This window comes from Manacus vitellinus, unplaced genomic scaffold (assembly GCF_001715985.3).
Source record: "Manacus vitellinus isolate BGI_N305 unplaced genomic scaffold, ASM171598v3 scaffold_81_pilon, whole genome shotgun sequence".
In the NCBI taxonomy this organism is placed as follows: Eukaryota; Metazoa; Chordata; class Aves; order Passeriformes; family Pipridae; genus Manacus; species Manacus vitellinus.
Window position 1 is genome coordinate 250,743 of NW_021940822.1, and position 18,974 is coordinate 269,716.

Below are 18,974 nucleotides of genomic sequence, written 5' to 3' on the forward strand. Positions count from 1 at the left end.
CTGGGCACTGTCAAAGAAACAGAGTATAGCCTTGGCAGAAAAGCTTTATTCACCAAGCATTTTGTTAAAAAGAACACAAAAAAAGCTTTTTATAGCCTTGGCTTAAAAGCTTACTGGTATTTGGTTGTACAGTTAAACATGAGATTTTTCTTTAAATGCTAGAGAATGGTTTTGGGGTAACAGTTCATGTGTTCTCAGGTGTTATAATATGGTATTCATAATCCCATTGCAAAGTTCTAGGTAAAGCTTTGTCATTTTTCAGGTGGTTAATAGACTGGAAAAAACACTGGAGCAGGTAAAGTGAAATTATACAGAAAGAACTCAAAATAATATCAGAAGTATGACTGAAATTGTAGGAGATTTTGAGATATGAAAGATGATTGTAAAGGGGAAGCACTAGACCACAAATGTCATAAACATTTTCATTCATGAATGAAAATGTTTTCCCTTGTCCTTACATAAGAAGAACATAATGGAAGTGTTTTTGCTTGTAACTCTGTAGTAGAGTCTGCAGCTGAGAGGGCCCATGTGTATGGCCCTCATTTCCCCTTATTTAACAAGCATTTCCATAGATATTCCCACCTTCCTTGTTTTTTACAGTTACTGAAATACACATCTTCTCTTTGTCTGCTTTCTTTTCAAGTGCTGAAAAGAAAATACTCAAAGCTGCAGGTGAAATTTGTCTGTGCCAGGCAAACTTGGATTTTTTGAGAGGTACCTTTTAAACACATATCACCTGCCTATAGAAACGCTATCACAGAAATCAATGTTTAAGTAACTGGGTTCAATAGATAGCTTTTTAATTGCTAGCGAGTCACTAACAGATATACCTTTTTGCTGTTTTCAATATGAAATAATATTTGTTAATTTCACACTCAGATTGATTCTATTTTCTATTGGATATGGTTCTGGTTTAGAGGTTGCTGTGAGCCTGCTGATAAAAATTCTTCCTCAATTACCCCCCTTCCCTCTCTTCCCCCCCCCCCCCACTAGACTATGAACTTTCCTTTCCCCGGAGACAAAGAGTAGCTGTGCATATGGTCCCTGAACAAAGCGTTACCCAACAGCTGTGCTGGGCAGGCCAGAAAGAGGGTGGCAGGATGGAGCTGGAAAAGCTGGGATTTATTTAATTTGATATTTCCATTTGGTCCAGGGCCTGGGGCAGTGCGGCCTGGTAGACAAAGCCCTGGTGGCATGAGTCATTTCTTGGTTCCTAGCCCCAAGGCAGACTGTCCTTTGCCCCCACTTCTTTCCCTCCCTCTATCAGGAGCATTTTCAGGCAGGCTTTGTTATCACTAATGTTTATTATTATTATCAGTGTACCAGCTATTATTATTTACTATTGATTAGTAGTAGGTATTGCCAGTGTTTGTTTGGTCCCTTGTGCAAAGCTGATGGGAACTCATTCAGAGACCCTAGACATTAATACAAATAGTCATATAAGGCATCAGTGATAGTATCACTAACATCTTTTATAAGTGACTAGTCATTATGAGTGCTGCAGTCTCTGAGCATCCGCTGTGAGGTCCTCCCACGCACCATTCTTTGCCAGAGTGCAGGGAGGAGAGGGGGAAGGGGGAGCTCTGCACTTTCTCACCATCAGACATAGCAAGGCTGCTGAGCTGAGTCGGGGCAGCACAAAAACCAGTAGTCAAGTATCAAGGGCAAAACTGAGCTCAGTAATTGTTCTTGCTAGCCATTGGCAGGGGTAAAGCTGCCCTAGCTTGGTAGGAAGCAGGAATACGTTTTGTGTCTTATGCAAGGAGTCAAAGGCACACAAGCCTTTTAGATGCACTGGTGGTTTGTGTTCCTAAACCTCAGTGGCTTTTAAAAAAAAACCACACACTCGGTTTTTAGACACCACGTCTGAAGAAAGTCTTTGCATCAGACATCCACACTTGGTCCCTGCATTCAGAGTTTCTTGTGAGAAGGGAAAGCCATCTCTGTGATTTATAGTATGCCCAAGAAGAGAGCATCCTAAAAAATAAATCACACTGCGGAGAGTTACACTCTGAAGTCACTCAGAGAGGATTTTGCAAACTGGCTCTGACATGAACTAAGCTGTCACGAAATGAGCGTTTTAAGGTCACTCAAAAAATCACCAGCAAAGGTATCAGTGAAAGTAGGTTTAATATAAAAGCAATGCCACAATAGAGTTCTTGGCAAGGTTCACTCTACTACTTACTAAACAGTTAAAATACACTGAGAAAAAACACAGAAAAATCTAAAGTCAGTATCTGTCTGGACTGAAATAAATGCAAGACCATGTATCTGGAGGCTGTGGTTGTGGCGGCAGGGAGAGGAGGTAAGTGAGACAAAAAGACAGAAGGTATAAGGACAAACAGGAATACAGCCCAAAGGCCTGATAACACTTAACTTAAAACTCAATAGCATTAACTTAACACTTAACTTACGACTTAACCTATTAACAATTTAACTTGGAACCATATATTATTTACTATACTATAACAGTAGCTTATTAATCTAAAGCACTTAAGAATTTAAGAAAACAGTATCTCTAGCATATTCAATATAGCATATGCACACAGATATAAGGAGTCTGTACAAGCGACTCATTAAAAAATTCCCTCGAGTTCTATGAAATACTCACTTTGAATGTTTTTGCATTTTCCTCAACGGCCAAAGGACTGAGTTTCAAGGAGTGATATGTCAGCCCAGGATCTGTTGGTCAGGATCCCCCAAGAAATTGCAAACATGAAAGCTGCTAACTCCAAGAGGTGTCCCAGCTCAGAGGGAGGTCGCTGGTTGCAGCCTGCTGTGGCCCAGGAGAGCTCAACTGGTCTCATTTTGGGCTGCTGTTTATAGCAAGCTTTAGTCATAATAACCTTTCATCTAGGCCACACTTTTCATTCTTACACTTTAAAAATGCAGGAACAAAAAATGTTATTCAGACAAAAAGTTTTCGAGGACATTCCTTAGAAAAGCAAGGAACTCATTAGACAACACAACACTGTCTAGGAACAGACTGTGTTTCTGATAAGCTTAGAGGAGCTCAGCCTGAGTGTTGTCAAGGCTGAGGCCTAACAAGCATTACTCAGATCATAGTGGATTCTGTGAGGGGTTGGGGGGGAGAATGCAGCACCACATAAGCCCACTGTATATTCTCCTCCTTCAAACAACTTCAATATTTTTATGGTTATTCCTGAAGGATGGTATTTGGATACCATCTCTGTCTTTTGTCCAGGAAGTCAGAAGATTGGAGCAGATTCTGAGTGATCCACTTCTCTGTCCAGATACACATTATTGTCTGAGTCCCAGCAAAATGGGCTTTATGCAATGGCTCTGCCTGCTCCCAGCCTAGAAACATGCAGATCCATTTGCCAATTGAAATCTGGTTTGGCCAAGGAATTGAGGCCTAAAGAATATGTTTTAAAAAAATCTGAAAATGACCAGCTCTCTTCTTTGGTTTTCTTTCTTCCAAAACATCATCTTCCCATTCTTGTCTCTCCTTCTTCAGGGTAAGGGACAATGATCTATTGAGGGAGGGTTTCACCAGAGGGCTCATAAAGACAGCCAGTTTTCTAGAGGGAATGGCAGGCTGCAAGCACCACATGTAAGTACTGCAGCATGTACCATGGCACTCACTGCTTGCAATCTCATGCATAGCAGCAAGAATATGATCAGTATTTTCTGTGCACACGTGGCTATAATCCCTTTCAACAGGAGTGGAATTTCAGATGGGAAGTGACAGTAGCCTGTGTTTTAGAGAAACTGTGTTGCCATTTTTTCTTCACTGTATTAAACTCCAGATCATCCAGCCTCACGAACTTTTTCTTCTTTATAAAAACAACTGCACAATAACTGACTGCACATCATGGGGAGATGAGTAAATAGTCCTCAATGGCCTCAGCTGGTCTAAATCCAGCTATGATTTTTGGTTAGTCACTCACAGAGGTTAACTACTCCTAAATTTCCATCCCATGGTACAAGTTCCTGTTGATGCCAACCTGGAGTCTAAACTCTTACAAATTAGCTCTGGATGATACCAAGTTTTTGGGTACTCAGCATTCCACTAGCAAACAGAACTATGGCATTGCTGAATTGTGCTCAGGTGGGAGGAATCCCAGTACTGGGGTTTGCAGACAAGGCATTCAGCAAATGGAAAAAGGCTTTACAAATTCAGGAGAAAATAATCTGAATTTAGAGCTGCATGCCCCTGAGCTAAAGAGCTGAAAAGCTCAGTTCAGGTGGCCAGGATGTTTTTCCCTAAGCAGTCAGCAAGATGTTCCAGGCCACTGGTTAGGCATATAGCTGCAGAGATCTGCTGTTCCAGTATGCTTGAGACTCCAGCCATGAGCCTCATTCTTCAGACCCACCATCTGCTGATCTGTGCTGCTCTAGGAAGAGGCAACAACACGACAGCTTTAAGCAGTGGTGGTGTTTTCTGCCAATTTACAGGTAAAGTAGGGAATTCATGAGCTGGCAATCATTTTGGAGTTGATCCTTTAAGAAACTCACTATTATTCTGGCAACACGTGGGGGAAAAACACAGCAACAATACAGTAAACCTAGAGGTCTTCAAAACTCAGTTTATTCTTATCTAGGGCTCCAACTGTCACTATTATCTAATCATGAGTGTATTCTTATTGCATGGGGTCACTGAAGGGCAAAGCTGAAGTTATCTTGATTTCAATGCTTTCAACATATTTGGATTTCTCTGATATTTAATGCTGAAGGAGAGAAGAGGGAGAAGGAGGGAAGAGGGAGAGGGAAAGGGAGAGGGAGAGGGAGAGGAGAGGGAGAGGACCGTGCATTTCAGTGGAAAACGGTGGGCATGGGAGAAGGAAAATACTAACAGAATTGGTAATCCAGAAAATGCCAGTATTTGAGTAAAGGTACAGTGAGTAAACTGGTTTGAATTCTATTCAGCTTAACAATGATTAATGACTTATCTGTAAATACCGAAAAAGGACAAATGCTCAGGAACAACTTCTGCCAAGGAGTGCTCTTCAGGTATAGATTTTCCCCTATCAGGCTGGGAGATTCAATGCATAGGTTGTTTTACTCCCCATGGGAATACAGTGTACTGAAAAGTGTGTAAAATCTTTTTCCTACCATCAGTCCCCCAGAGCTTTCAAGCCCCTCACCCTGAGCAGGATGAGTTTCACCAGAAGCTTTGTCCCTGTGATGTTTCCCAGGTTGTCCCGCAGACTCCAGCATGCCCTGGAGGTGCGGACTAATCCTGCACGACACCATCACACACCATTTCCTGCTCTTCCAGAGAGATGACCTTTCTTTCATTGGAACACCAATTTGGATTTTCTTTCCATCTTATATAAGCAAAAGCAGGAAACTAGAGGAAAATGTAAAAATGTAAAAATGACAAAACATGGAAAGTGCAGGAATGTGGCCTGTAAAACCATTGTTGCCTTTCTATGCCTCTCCACCACCAAAGGCTTCCTTGAGTCACTGTTGGAAACTCTGCACAGAAAATGTTCCCTTGACGTGGTTTAGGAATGATACTCCCCAGTTTAGTACTCTCACTAAAACCACACACTGCTGTCCCTCCAACTGAAGTGAGTCACAAAAGGCAGAGACCACAGGTTGCGATAAGAAAAATTTACTGGAAACAGCAATGAGATAAGAAAACAAACAGTATCAGTGACAATACTAATGACAGAGGGTATAAGAAAAGAAATGAGTCACACAGAAACATCCCCCTCCCCTTGATAATAGACAATACTGGACGACTCCCTCCACCATGTTTCCTTCCAACCAGAAGGAACTTCTTCTTCCCAGAAGAGCGTCCTTTCCCCCCATCCCCAGCAATGACCTGAGGTGGTATAGAATAACTTCCATGTCCTAGCCATGCCCCTCCTGGCTACTGCAAAAAAGGAACCCTGTCCTGGACAGAATCAGGACATCCCTTTCTGCTTTCTTCTCAGTCTTGAGATATATCAGACCCTTCTGTTGCAACAGGGTCAGAATGCGGTTATGATCTCCTCTTGGTCAGCCAGATAGGTCCCTGCAGATTGTCTGGACAGTAGTGTGTGAGGAGATAAGTGGCATCCTGCCATCCTGGGCAGTCCCTAACTTATGGAGAGATGGGCTGGGATCCTGTGATGCAACCTACCTGAAAACACTCCTCCAGACACTCCTCCTAGGTCTCCCAGACTACAGGGAGATCTCACCAAGACACTGAGTTTCATCTGTAGTGTTCAATGAGCATTAGGAAGCAAGGGACAGCACATAAGCTTAGTGGAGCTGATGGAAGGGCCTGACCCACAGTGAGGGACTTGGGCATGGTTTCAGCCTGTCAGGCCTCAGGCAGAAGCCTGAAGGTTCCTGAAGCAGCTGAGGGGATGTGTTTGTCCACCTAAGGCAGCTCTAACCACTCTCAGGCTTTCCGCAGGGGCCTAGGGTTTGATGAACTAGTCTTATCACTTGCCCTACAACCTCTTCACCCTTTCAAATCAGCTTGATTTGATGTCTGTTTCCAAAAGAGGCAACCATGCATCAAGGCTGAGGCTTTAGTGAGGGAATAGGGATCCTATCTCTTTGAAACAGCCCCCTCCCATGCTGATTCCCAGCATCAGCAGTTGCCATATCCACACACTGGAACAAGGAAGCAAATCCAAGGTGACAACTACTTTCCCAGCATCTAATTCTTCAGCTCATTGCTTTTGCTGCAGTCTGGCAAGCTTAATATGAGAAATACCCCACATTATTTCTTTCGCTTACAGAAGGGCTCCAAGCAGAGACCTTGTGCTTCTGTCCTAGATGCAGCAATAAACTTTTGGATTTGCTGCTAGTGTGTTGAGACTGCCAACATGTACACAATAAAAGTAAACCCTTTCTGCGGCCACAGACCACAAAGTGTTAGTGATACACGGTATTATCCTGTTATTTAGTGAGTCATTATCGCTGCTGAAAAATACACACAGCCCAATAAGTCGTTAAACAATAACACTGGAACACTGGAACTGGAGAGACAATGTTTGTTTTACTCTAGTGTAACTTATTCCACATGGTCCTTTTAAAGCATGTTAAATGTTAAGTCACTTTGGTCTGAAACTACTATTTTAAGATGAACTCTCAGATCTAGAACACACCTATTTGAAGCAAGGCTCTGAAAACATCTCCTGTCCAGGATAAACTCCCAGTTCAGGAGCAAGACAGATATTCTAGACTGCCCTATCATTAGCTGAATTACTAGGTCTCCATGTTTATTTACTGTCCATAACAGTGATGTGTACTGCTGCTCTGCTGCCTGCTTGAACATCTTTCAGATGCAAGCCACATGCACATGGTAGAAACCATATCCTGACCAAGGAGATAACATAGGTTTAACTTCTAGCATTCACCTCCCATGTGTGCTTTTTGAAGTTGTTGATGAACCAGTTCTTTGTGGAAACCTAGTAAGTTTTCCGAATCTTCTTGGTAGCGTTAATTCATGGGACAAATACTGCAAAAAGAAAGAGATGCAGATTTGAAAAGTGTCCTCATTTCACTCTCTGGCTACATTACCCAAAGGTTTAACATAATCAGCTCCAGCACCACAGTGGACCCTTGTGTGATACCCTGTACTTATGTTTCTACCATGTTCTTTACTGGGCCTAGTCCACAGCACGGCTTGGAAAACAAATGCATTAAAGTTTCTCTCATCACTAATGGCGTTCCCCAGACCTCAGTATTGGAACTAGTCCTACTTATTTATTTATTTAGGAAGTGGTGGAGTCACCATCCCTCAAGGTATTCAGAAAGTATATAGACATGGTGCTTAGGAACATGGCCTAGTGCTGGACTTTGGTGTGTTAGGTTAACAGCTGGACTCATGATCCTAGAGATCTTTTCCAACCTAAAATACTCTGTGATTCTATGATTCTACTTTTTTTGCCACTGGTTATGGAAAATAGATGTTCTAATTTCTTGATAACTGAGAGATTTGCCTTTTGGCTTGAGTTGATTTTATCTAAAGTTCTAAGAGGAAGAACAACCGACACTTAGAGCATTTTAGAGCCCTACTGATAACCTCATCCTTCCCCTAAAGTGTGGCATATTGTCTGAATTAATCTCGACTAAAGAGTTAATCTTCAAGGTTCTCTGCTGTGAGTGTGTATGAGGATCATGTGGAGGAGAATAGTTTGTACAGAACGTGAACCTTTTATTATCAGGGAAATCTTTGCGCAGCTTGCCACTGAAAATCTGCTTAGTTGGCAGTGATTTGTCTATTAAGTTATCAGTCATTGGTTAAAATTCAGGAAAAATCATGAGTATTTCAGAAAAATTAGTCAGCCCCTTTCTAGACACTTAAAATTTCCAATATAAATCACAGAAGACCCACCAGAGGGTCCATAATTCAGTGAGAGTCCTTGCATTTTTGCAAGACAGGACAAGTCTGTCTAGATGTGCACCTTGCTTCATGTGCACCTGGAAAGTGCCTTACGTGTTCAAATCCCTAAAGATGTACCTCCACAATAATGCACTAAAAAAGCTTTTGACTCTTTACCCTTAATTTCAATGTTCTTACCTAACAGGCAGATTGTTTTTAAGCATGCTTTGATGCCCAGACCCAGAAGAATGCTACAAAACAAGGCAAGTTTATAAGCATTAGAAGCTGTGCCACCACCCATGTTTTCTAGACATTTTCTGTCCCTATTGATAAAAACATGCCCAATTTTAACATTCTTCTCTTTGAAACAGACTGATTGTCTTGAAACGTGCCTTGATGTACACAGCCTTTGGAAAATCACAGAACAAGACAAGGTTGAAGATTCTAACCTTAATAGAGTTGATGTCTCACCAGCACAAATGCCCTGCCTTCATCCTCAGTTGTATCTTCATTTCTTGTCTTTGGAGTGGATTTCATTTGACATGTGTCCTTTCTTTTGTGGCAGTGTCTTATGCAGACACTTCAGCTGGTTCCTTGCCACGTAAAGCCATCTGCAGGAAGGCACAGAGCTCTTTGAAGAGCTGGAGGTGTGCTGAATGTGGCAGATGTTTATGACCTGACTGTACCTTCAGGTACAGCCTCATGCATATGTTGCTCATTTGTCATGTTGTCATAATTAGGCACACAGCTGACCAATGGCCCCAAATCAATCCTGACTATGTCACTTGCTTTACTTTATATTCTGGGTTTGCCTCTTTTTTTCTTCCCAGGTTCTGCTTCTTTATCAAGTCTCTCTTCTCTCACACAAGCCATTCACCTCTATTTACTTTTTCCTTGCTGGCCCCAGGTTTTCTGACTTTATACACTTATTTGGTACCCATGATATAGTTGCTTTGGTAATTTCTGCCGCAGTCAGTGATTAAGGAAGCATCTGCATTTGTGATAGGCAATGTTTCTCTTTTCTACCATTTTTCATGCTGCTGTCTAGTTAATGTAACTACTGATCAGGTATGGTCAGCTGCTCACACAATACCCCTCTTCTTACAATCTGTGGGTTCTACTAGCTTCTCATAACTTTATTTCATGGTGTACCCTATAGAGCCATAAATCAGGATTAAGCTAAGCTAATATCATAGAACAGCAGAATGGTTAGGGTTGGAAGAGGCCTTAAAGATCATCTGGTTCCAACCACTCTGCCGTGGACAGGGACAGCTTGCACTAGACAAGGTTGCTCAAAGCCCCATCCAACCTAGCCAGGAACACTTCCAGGGATAGGACATCCACAGCTTCTCTGGGCAATCTGTTCCAGTGTCACACTTACCCTCTGAGTAAAGAATTTCTTATTGACATCTAATCTAAATCTCTCCTCTTTTAGCTAAAAAACATTACCGTTGTCCTATCACTATCTGCCCATGTGAAAAATTGCTCTCCCTCATTTTTATAAGCCTCCTTATAGCATTGGAAGGCCACAATGAGGTCTCGGCAGAGCATTCTCTTCTCCAGGCTAATCAACTCCAGTTGTCTCAGCCTGAGCATGAAACAGTAATGGAAGAGGTTTCTAAGTAAGTTACATGGATATAGGCCTGTGTCCTGGTTCTGGACAGAACAAGGTTAATTTTTACAGTAGCCAGGAGGGCACATGGCTGGGACCTGAAGGTTGTTCTATACCACCTCATGTCAGTGCAGGGAGTGGGGGGGAAGGAAGTCTTTTTCTTGAAGGAAGGGCTCTCTTCCAGTTGGAACAGCTTGGCTGCAGTCAGGCTGGGAGTTCTACAGTGAGAATTCTGGCACGTGAATCACTTTCTCTTGTACACTTTTGTTATTAATAGTGTTGCTGTTACTGTTCATTTTCTTATCTCGTTGCTGTTTCCAGTAAATTGCTTTTATCTCAGCCTGTGAACTTTGCCTTTTGTGCCTCCAATGGGAGTGGGGAAGGGGAGCAGCGCATGATTTTAGTGGGAGTATTAAATTGGAGAATACCATTCCTAAAGCACTAAAACAAACCTTGGCAGGACAAAACCCAAGTGGGATATATCACAGGCTTCAGAGCAGCAATAAGCTCTTTTCCCTAGTGTCCTAGTAGCTAAATGGCTCATCCAGCCAGGAAACTGATCACCATCCTGGAACTAAGGTCAGTCTACTCCCAGGTTCTACAAGCTTGGATAGTATTGCCACCTAGATCTGTTCTCCCAGTATGGCCTAATTTTCGGTGCTTTGACTGTTCTACTACTCCAAACCTTTGTCCAAAGGTGTATTTTCTTTCAGCCTGTTAACCACAACCTTGATTTTCTGTTTATGATGTGTTAAATGTTCATGATACATCTTTCTGATGAAATGATGTTGAGAACTAGGTCATCTACACCTGATCCGAACGCAATAGAGGTTTGCTCATCCTGATTTTAAAACCTTTCAGTTATACAATACACACTTCCTCCTCTCTACAGACAATCCAGCTGCCACCATTACTTTCATGGCTATAGAAAGCTTTTCCTTGAGCCAAACTTTGGTGTCCCTGCCTGTAGTTTAACCCCCTGACTTCTTATCTTGTCAACAGAAGGAATGGAAAACATCTATTCTTTCAGATTTGCATGGATACAAGTCTCATATTGACTTGGCAGTTTGCATTCCTGCAATGTTTCCTCTTGAATCATGCCTTTTAGATCTCTCACTTCTCTTATTTCTTCCCATTGGTGGCTCTGCAGTTGCTGCCTGCTTTCCTGGTGCCACTAGTCCTATAAATACAGCTGTTAACTCTGGAGTCTACTGATAGCAAATAAAATGCTACATACTGTTAACAGCCCTGGCACAAATACAAAATACCACACTGATCTCTTGAGGTGCAGAGGCCAGAAAATTTCTCAGTGACTTAGGTGCACATGGAAGGGAGCTGAATGAAAGAGGAAAGCCTGTATTCCCATCAGCCCTATAAGGCCTGTAAGACACTGGTCTACCAAACACAGAGCTGGCTACACACCACTGACAGATCTCTGCTCTCTCCCCACACAGCCAAACCATCCCATCCGTGCCATTCCTCCCAAACCTGCCACTGCTCTGTTTGCACTGCTAGAGCAGAAGGCACAGCAGCAGCCAGGTAATGCTTGAATCCCCAAGCCCCTGTCTCCTGGTCTCCAGCCTATGCACATATGATCCACAGCAGCCTGTGTTCCTGGACTGACCCTTACACTCAGGATATTGTCTCACCTGCTGAAGAGATGGGAGCTCTTGCAGGAGCAGGAGCTCATCTGGATAAGCAGAAATACAGGAGAGGGAAGAAGTCAGAGCTTGCGCAGTCTACACATATGCACTCACACATCCACGCCCCTCCTGCACATACAAACACAGGAATACAGCCTCAGAACCTTAAACAGGTTTGCCAGAAGCTGGGTTCAGCTTCCCATAAGAGCAGAAGACTTTATAAGGCACTTGGGGATTTCTAACCATTAGGTAGGTGGCAAAGGAGCCTCTTCAATCATTTTAAAACATCATCACAATCCCAGAAAGCCATGATAAAACCATTCAGCTCAGTGTGGCTTTCAAACAGGCCATGTTTGAAATTCTAAGAGGGGAACAGACTGGCATGCAGCAGCATTGAAAGAAGAATGTGGTCTTACAAATGGTGCAGTTTCATTTCTCCAAAATCTGCAGCAAAATGCCCAAACCCATAACCACTAAGTAATCAGGAAGTTAAATCCGGTTTTTTGGTTTTTTTCTTTCTTTTGCTTTTATTTTTTAAATTACATTGTCTTTACATGCAGGGCTTCAATTACTCTGTTTAGGGCATGCAGCAGTGGTTACTACCTCACCATTTATTGAGCATGCACAACAGAGAGGACACGCATTTTTGGTTCATACATCTTCAGAAGAAAATAGAATAAATGGAGCAAACTGTGCCAAAATAGCAAGATCTGTGTGTGTACCAGTGCTAGTCCCCAGCCAATGGGCTAACATCTAAGCTGTGGGAAAAGAAGGAAACTGGAACAAGAACAATTCTTCGGTCTCAGCTATTCCGGTGGCGAAGTCAACCAGGAACAAGGGCACAGGCCTTCTCCAAGGTGCCTTGGGAAGAATGAGGAGCACAGAAATTCCCAGCCACATGGGTCCCTGTGGCCTAAAATTGACTGCTGCATGCTGATAACAGCAGATAGCATGTTCCTTGACATTGGTCTCTCCCCAGGACTCACAGGCTCATCTCTGGCAGAGCTGGCCAGTGCTGGAGGGACACCTAGCCAGGCAAGGCCACTTGGAGGTGAAACAAGTCAGAGCTGAGGCAGAGGTTGGTAAAGTCAAAGCAGCAAGCAGTCAGGAAAGATTTCTGACCACCCTCAAGGACAGCAGATTAGAGTCCATTATAGTGAAGAAATGTTTACCTTTAAAAAAAGTAATTTTGCATCTTCTCACCTAAGGGGCTTGGTTTTTGCAAGGTGTTCCACCAGCTTTCTTGACCTGGAATATATAAATAAAATATAAATACGGTGCTTTATGCAGCTGAGGTCAGTCACCTCTCACTTTTAATAAAAAAAAGTCTATTTTCCCTGGAATATCCAGCCTTGCTCAAGGCTGGCAAATAGATGATAAACAGGAGGCCAAATTACCTTCACAATCAAGGGCTGCAGCCAGAGTCACGCACTATGTCTGATTCACCCTGCACTTCCCACTAATAGCTATGAGAACCTCGCACACAGATCAAATGAGGAATATGGCTTCATGTGGCCAGAGCTGCTGAGAAAGCATCACAGTCTCCAGTTTGCATGACACAGTTCCCACATCTTGCCATATGGCACTTGCACTTCCATTTTTCTAGAAGCTGCACCTCCTGGAGTCGTGTGATTACGTATCACTCTTATTTTCTTTGAACTTACATTTGGTTGCCAAGTAAATTGGAAAGCACCAAACCTTCAGGTTTCAAAAGCAGAAGACAAATCCAGAGAACACGGTATTTGTTACTTCTTAATTCTTCATTGGGGGGGGGGATTATTTTTTTCTCAACCTATCTTTTTCTCCAAGCTGGGACAGCTTTGGAATGGAGGTGAAAAGAGCTGGAGCATCAAGTGGAGAGTGCTAGTGCCTATTTGGTTGTAGCGCTGCCCCAAGGCTGGCACACTGCACTTCCATGGCCCCTTGCAGGGAGGCAGCAGAGTCACTAGGCTATTGCTTTCACTGGGAAACACATCTCAGTTGATCTTGCTTCTGCATTTTTAGTTCCTGTATTCTGCAGTTTTGTAACAGCAAAACAAAGCCTCATTGGTGTCGTGGTTTTGGTGGGCAAAGATGCTAAGGGCCAGGCAGTTCAGCAGGGGACTTCATTTTTCAGTGGCACCAGCTAGGAGCTGGTTTTTGCCTGAGAAGTAGGAGTGAGATGCTTGTATTAGCATGCACTGCTCTTGAGACAAATGACAGCTGCCAGAAGGCTTTTTTGTCTCTACCACTTTGAGAAGAGTAGGGACACAGTTTGCACCTTGTACATCTCTTACAATAGGCTCAGGTACTGAAGTCATTCTGTGCACGTACTGAATTTTTTTGTATATGTCTGGTGATCAGAAAGCAGTTTTCTCAAAAAGAAAAAATTCTGAAGCAGAATTTGAAGAGAAGAGTGTGTGGCTTGTTTTGCAGACTAGATGTTTGCAAAATACATGCAACTCTCCCCATTTCCAAACTCCCTAAGTTCACATCCAGCTCCTCTAACTACTTCATTCAACCCCCATGCAGCAGGTGGTTTCCAGTGCAAAAACTCTTTTGTGTCTGCCACATATAAGCAGTGCTCTGCAAAATTTGGCCAGTCACTGCTTCTTCCAGGAAAATTCTCTCCCAAGCTGCTAAATGCAATGCTCATGAATTAGTGCACTGGATTTATTGTTTAAACCTGCACAAAACACAGCATAGAGCAAGTATTCGGGTGAAAGCTCAGAAGCACCCCAATCATGGTTTCTCCAGTTACCTCTGCAGGGTCTCAAAGCATTGGAGTGACAGCAACCCATAAGCTCTTGATTTTTCACAGGTGTGCCAAAATATTCCACTGAGCACTGCCTTCTCCCTGGGATACAATCTATACTCTCAGTTTTCCAGGGGAGAAGATACCTTTCACATCCAAGCCCCCTGGCCAGCTGATGGACAACTGTCATGCAATCAGACCTCCCTGGGATCATCAGGACTCAGACCAGGTACTTGGAAACAGTTAAGGAGGCACTATCTGGAAAGCTCAAAAAGAAACATATGATGTCCAGCACATAAAATTGCCCTTCCTACTCACTACTGTGTCCCACTCCATTTGCCACATTTCTAAACGCCCGATTTATCCTCCTAACAGCAAAGGCAGGTTTAAAGGTGTCAGTGACAGCAAGTGCTCAAATCACTGGAAACTATATTTCTGAGCATCTTTTTTAGAAACACCACTCTCCAGGATTCTCCAGGTCTCTGCCAAGAACATGCATAGGAGAGCCAGAGAATGTTCAGTGAGCGCATGCTCAAGTCTGCTGCAGTGAGGAGCAAAGATAGATGAATGGCAAGCCAGAGGTGACAACCCATCTGCTTCTGTAGGACCTCTCTGGCATCTTCTGAGGGACTCAAGGAAAACCACGAACAGAGATAACTAGCCAGTGAGGACTTACTGGTTATCCTCCAGCATTATCTGAACCCAAAAGCTGGAGCAGAAACCATAGCATTGCACTGAGTGTATGTTCCAAACAGGGCCAAGAAAGGGCAGTAGGACAGCTGCTTGGAGGTGATCATGCTCTGGCTGAGCTGAAGATTAACCTTGCCCTGACCTCTTGTCTCTTTTACAGGGAACATAAGGCAGAAATTTTTCAAGCAAAGAAGTACTTGACGTTTTGTGTCCCCCACCTCTAAACTGTGCAGCAGCTCAGATGTCTTTTTTTTTGCAAGGCATCTAGCAGAGAATTGGCCTGCACCATTCTGTCCTGTGCTCGAGATCCCACAGTCCACTAACCCCATTCTTTCCAGGGACAAATAGTCTTTCTGCTCTACATATGTAGACAATACCCAGAAACCTCCTCCAGCAACTGCAGAGAGATGCAGGCTGCTGTCGGAGAGAGCTGTGGGTGTGCATGAATGAGTGAGTGAATGAATGAATGAATGAACCATTCGCTAGTATTGGCATGAGAATCTCCATGATTTTGAGACAACTAATTAGTGGTTGTAAGCATGTTTGCAATGGTAGGTGTTCACTTCCATGACTGCAAAGAGAGACAGGCAAGTAAAGGTAGTTGGAGGAAACTGCTACCTCTCCCAGCACAGCCCAATCTGTAATCATGTTGAAGCATAGATGTGCCCACACTGTAACAAACTTGCTGTGTCAGGACATGAGAAGTCTTATTGCATTTTTGCCTAGAGCATCAGGGAGACCACGGGAGCATTTGCTCAGCTTGCCCAGCAGATTTCACAGCCCATGCAGAGCTCTATTCTGTTACAGCTACTTCAGCAGGCTTGACTGAGAAAAAGCAGTATGAACCATGGACACTGCAGTGTGGAGCAGTCCTGTAACACAGTATCTTCTTTCAGCAATTGGAGTCACTGTCTCTCCTACTTACTCCCTGACTTCCACTCTTTTCTTTCAGAGTCTAACTCCACCTTTCTGTTGGAGACTGTAAAAAACGAAGGTCTGAATTTCCTGGAAAGGGATGTGTGAAGGACTGGGAAGTGGGGCACATCTTATCCCAGGCTCCCTGTTTCATATTCCTCCTAATCAGTCACTTTTCAAGCAGATGAAATCTGCTCTTATGTTCAGGTGGGATAATAATGCTTCATGTTTTCTGTCCCAGCGCCACTAAGGCTGGATGATACAAAAGGTTCATTTGCATGGACTTAATGGGCATCACCACAAACACTGACAAACTCTTGTTTTCTTCAGCTCCCCTCAAATGGCACAAAAATCCCGCAGCTGAAGCAACCTTACTGAGGATCTCAGCAGGAGGCACTGGGAGACAGGAACACTCACTGGAAGCTGGAGAGAGAGGTGAGCTGGGAGGAACTGAGAATGTGCCTGGTTCTTCAGAGGGCAGCTTACCAGTGGATCCCTGTTAGCAAAGTTTAGTCTCGGTGATCCAGAAGAGTAGGATACTGTATTCACTGAAAGAGCTGGAAGTAGGTCAGCAACATCACTGAGGGAAATGGGAAGCTTTAGGGAGAACTTCATGACTAAAATCTGAGTTCCTCTGCTTACTGTTGCAGAGATTAGATTTCAGTATGTAGGGTGAAAAGCAACAGCAGGGATTGTGTTCGCTGCAACCATGCCAATTTTTTTTCTGCTCACACTATCCTTTTGCCATGCCAGCTTGTGCAGCACCTTGCATCCTGCAGCCACTGCCAGAACCAAATGCCACTGATACACATTCACCGCTCTGCTCAATTCCTGATCCGAGCACAGCACTCTGCATGCTGTACACATTTAGCTGTGCTCATTTTATATCAGTGGCCCTGCTGGGAGAATTGAGCACCATCAAAGTACCCCACACGGATAGATGCAACCTTATCCCTCCTCTGAAGAGTTTTAAATCAAAAGAGGTGAGACAGAAAATCAGAGTTAGCTACTGGACACAAAATCATGGGCTTTTTCTAAACCAAATTCTTATATGGAAATGCCTTTCATTCCATATGTAGGCAATAAGCTCTTAAAGTAAGACCAAAAGTAAATAATATCAATAACAGCTGGAACATTAAGTAGCTGGTTTGTTGGTTGGTCAGTTCATCACAAAGTGCTTTACAAAGGAGTTTTGTGTCGTTGTCCATACCTTACATCTCATCTTGAAAAGAGAAATTTAGTTTTCCATCTCTGTTGAAGGACATGGTGATGAAAAATCTTAATAAGTTTTTTTTGAAAGTAAGGAAGAAAAGCACAGATAAATCCAAAGATAAAATTCTGGGTTTCTGTCTCACCAGTGGTGACAAAAATCACAGGCACAGCTAACAAGATAAGAGGGAAAAGGTCTAAGAGGGTGCAGGAGCTAAAATAATGTCTTGATTTTCCACAGTTCTTGTTGCACCTGAGGATCTGGGCGTAGAGGGCTAGTCAAGGTCACTGGGTACTTGCAACGACCAGTGTGTGAGTTATTAGCTCTGGTCCTATTTTAAGTTCCTAAAGTTAGAGAGTTTTTCCTGGAGGGCGGGACAACGGGTTCATCTGCTCCTTGCTGGAGCCAGCGAAGGGTGGAGGAGTCATTCAGGCATGGTAAAAGGGGAATTGCCCACAGGAAGGACACTTGGGCCAGCCTGAGGTGCAGCAAGTCCTTCTCTGCCAGGCTGCTGCCTTCCTGCAGGACCTCTCCAATGCTGGTGACCCTTCTGTGGGGACAGGAGGGTCTGTGGGTTTAAGGGCTGACTAAACTGCCAGATGTGAGGGCAGTTCCCAGGAAGGTCCTAGCTGACCCACATGCTCCTTGCCTATCACCCCATGTCCCCCACTGTCCTCTGCAAACACCTCAACTCTGAGGATGTGATAGGGAAGTGAGTCCCAGTCCAGGTCCCCTGGCCTCCTGCCTCCCCACAGGGACCATGGGCAACATTGTGGGGCACGGGGACAGGCACAGCAAGGCACTCCTTGCACACACACACGTGTTTCTCTTGTCGCCATCTCTCCCAGGGTTCGCTCCTTCCTGCAGAGTGAAAATGGGTTCGGGATCGCCCTGGCAGGCTGCAGGGCGGCCGGGGAGATGCGACGAGCCACAGCGGGCAGGACCTGACCGGTCAGGGTGGGCTGGGCTGGAGTCAGGCAGGGCATGGATGGGAACTGTCCCGGTCAGGAGGGGCAGGGCTGGGGGCAGGCAGGGCAGGGCTGGGGAACTGCCCCAAGCAGGGAGGGCAGGGCTGCTGGGGGTGGGTCCGCAGCCAGCCCTGCCTTTCAAAGTCCCTCGATCCGAGGAGGAAATCGGGAAATATTTCCAGCAGCAGGGGGACGAGGAGGAGGGCTGAAGCTGCTACCGCGGAGGAGGGAGGTCTTTCCCTGCCCGCGCATCGCGGCGGAGGGATGCGGAGGGAGGGGAGGCTGCCTGCGGGGCGGGCCGGCTGAGCGCATCCCCGGGGCGCTGCGCGCGTGTGTGTGTGTGTTAGTGTGTGTGTGCGCGCGCGCCCCTCCATCCATCCCTCCATCCCTCCCTCCCTTCTTCCTCCTTTCCTCCCTCCTCCCTCCTCCTCTCTCCTTCCGCCCGCCGCCGCGCGCTCAGCAGCGCACGGGGCTCCCGCCGCCCGCCCCGCCGCGATGCCCCCGCCGCTGCTGATCCGGCCCGGCGACGCGCCGCTCCTGCCCCCCGCCAGGTAGGACCGAGACCGACCGGCCCTCGCCCCCGGCCCTGCCCAGCGCGGCGGGTCCCCCGGCGCCTGGACACTGCTTTCTACACCGGCGTCGGAGTGCCGGGGGAGGCTGGGGGGGGCGGGAGGGAGACCCGGAGCCGTGTGGGAGCCGATGGGAGGCGGGGTAGGATGCTCACACATCCACACACCACCAGAGAATGTATTTTACAACCCAGCCACGGCACCTTTAGGCAGGCGATGGGGCTCGCCCCCCTCCCCCGCCGGCCAATCGCGACATGTCGCGACGGGAGGCGCGGCTGCGGCGCGGTGTTGCCTTCCCCCTACCCCAAGAGCCGGGCATTGTTGGGCAGGTGGGGTCGGG

General features: G+C 45.2%; 1 protein-coding gene across 3 annotated transcripts in view; it reads left to right on the top strand.

The window, feature by feature from the left end:
- The first annotated feature begins 18,561 nt into the window (after positions 1 to 18,561).
- The window catches only part of SLC8A1 (solute carrier family 8 member A1), a 112,632-nt gene continuing 112,219 nt past the window's right edge, over positions 18,562 to 18,974 (top strand). For all 3 annotated transcript variants that reach the window (XM_029964867.1, XM_029964866.1, XM_029964868.1), the window contains exon 1: positions 18,562 to 18,616. The gene's annotated coding sequence lies outside the window, so the exon portion shown is untranslated. The remainder of the gene's footprint in view (positions 18,617 to 18,974) is intronic.